General features: G+C 35.6%; 1 pseudogene; it reads right to left on the reverse strand.

Moving 5' to 3' along the window:
- Positions 1-226: 226 nt before the first annotated feature.
- On the reverse strand, positions 227-323 carry LOC144709013 (small nucleolar RNA R71; annotated as a pseudogene).
- Positions 324-2298: the final 1975 nt, after the last annotated feature.

Genomic DNA, 2298 nt, shown 5'->3' on the forward strand with positions numbered 1-2298 from the left:
TAATGAGGAGCCTTATGAGTTTTTGGAAGAGTATAACCAGATTTGTTCTGCTTATAGTTATGCAGGTGTTCCTCAGGAAATTCTCAAACTAAGGTTATTTCAGTTTGCTTTGAAAGATAGGGCAAAAGATTGGTTTAAAGGGGTAGGTCAAGAATTTCAATCTTGGAGTGAAATGCAAGCTTGCTTTTAAAGAGATTCTTTTCTTATGGAAAGACATCTTCAATTAAGAAACATATAAGAGATTTTTGTCAAGGAACTGACACTCTAGGAGAAGCATGGGAGAGATTCATGTCACTCACTAGGAAGTGCCCACATCATGGCATACCATCTCATGAATTGGTTGAAATTTTTTATGGTGGATTGAATGATCAAGAAAGGCATCTAGTGGATATATCTAGTGGAGTAATGTTCCTTGATACCCATGCAGATGAATCCATGAAATTGATGGAAAAATTAGTAGAAGATTGGACATACCGTCAAAGTTTTTCGTACACTAACCGAAGTGCAGGTCCCAAGCGTGGATGAATCATTGACGTCAAGGCAGTTGAACCGGAGATCAAGATTGATAAGCTAGAAAGAGAAATGAGCAATATTGGTAAAACAGTTAAAGATATGAGCAATGATATTAAATCTTTTTTGCAGGAGTCTAAAGGAAAGGCGAATGCAAACGAGGGCAACAATTCCACTAACAACCCTTGTTGTTTTTGTTCTAGTGAAGATCATTCTGATGAGGCTTGTCCTATGGTTGAACAGGTTAATGTATTTGGGAGACAAGATGCAGGTCAAAACCAATGGAATGCACGACCTAATCAAAATTGGAGCAAAGGAGGAAACAACAATTTACCCTCAAAGCAATTACGCAACCATATCAGCAAAATTTTCAAAATTTTTCTAAGCCCTTTTACTCTCGTGCTAACAACAATAATGACAACACTAACTCTACTTTAATGGATTTTATCAGGGAAATGCAGGAAGAGAGAAAAAGCATGCATGAGGAAAGGAAGATGTTGATGCAAACTTTAGAAGAGCACAAGAAGGAAATTGAGATGCTCTGCGAGGACAAGGGATTCAAGCACAACAACCTGCTCTCAGGATGAAAGGTAAATCAGAAGAAATCCTTCTAAGAGAAGGACATCCAGGTCAACCCCCTACCCAACCTAATATAAATCCTAGAAATATCATGTTGTGTGTAGATAGAAATTTAGAATCATCATATTGTGTGTCTTCCAAAATTTTAAATGAATCTTGCATTGGTGAAAATAATAATGTTGCATCATGTCATGATTTTACAAATAATATTTTACATGGCTTTGAAGAAGATATGATTAATGATGAACATGTGAGTGTGATTTCAAAATTACGAAGTGGGAAGGTTTTGTTAGATACTCATAAAAAAAATGTAGGATTGTCGGAGCATCAAGATAAAGAAAATGGAGAGATGGAAAATGATCAACAAGATAAGGGTGGCCAGGATGAGGAAAGGCATCCACGAATGGCAGACCCTAATCCAATTGATTATAGACCACCCATTCCATTTCCTAGTGCTTTAAATATATCCAAGCAAAAACCTGAAAATTCTCATTTGCTTGAAATATTTAAAAATACAACCATCACTATTCCACTGACTGAGGCAATACAAAATATTCCTTCTTATGCAAAATATGTGAAGGAACTATGTACACCTTCTAGAAAGCAGAAAAGGGTACAACTTTCTGAAAATAACAGTTCAATTTTATTGAATGATATTCCTAGAAAAAGAAGAGATCCGGGTGCTCCTCTCATTAAATGTGAAATAGGAGGCATGGTTTTTAGTAAATCACTTCTTGATTCAGGAGCTAGTGTAAACATAATGCCTAAAGCTTTGTATGATAAATTTAAATTTGGTGAGCTTGAACCTATTTTTCTTGAATTACAATTAGCCGATGGTTCAATTAGGCAACCTTATGGAAAATTAGAAGATGTCATAGTAAAAGTGGAGAATTGTAAATTTCCTGTTGATTTCATAGTTGCAGATATGAAAATAACAAGAAATTTGAGCCATGCCCCTATCATTTTAGGTCGACCATTCCTAGCTACGGCGAAAGCCACAACGGATTGGGATAAGGGTACAGTGGAACTTAAAGTAGGAGATGAAAAAATTGAACTATCTATCTCCAAATTAATGAAATACCCTAAAGACACAAGTGAAGATGTTTGCTTTCTAGGGTTGGTAGAAGAAGATGATTTTGATTTTGATCCATGCTCTTATGATTTATTTTCTTGTGAATCTAATGAATGTTTGACTGAAAAATCTTCCAT

This window comes from Wolffia australiana, chromosome 10 (genome assembly GCF_029677425.1).
Source record: "Wolffia australiana isolate 7733 chromosome 10, ASM2967742v1".
Taxonomy (NCBI): domain Eukaryota; kingdom Viridiplantae; phylum Streptophyta; class Magnoliopsida; order Alismatales; family Araceae; genus Wolffia; species Wolffia australiana.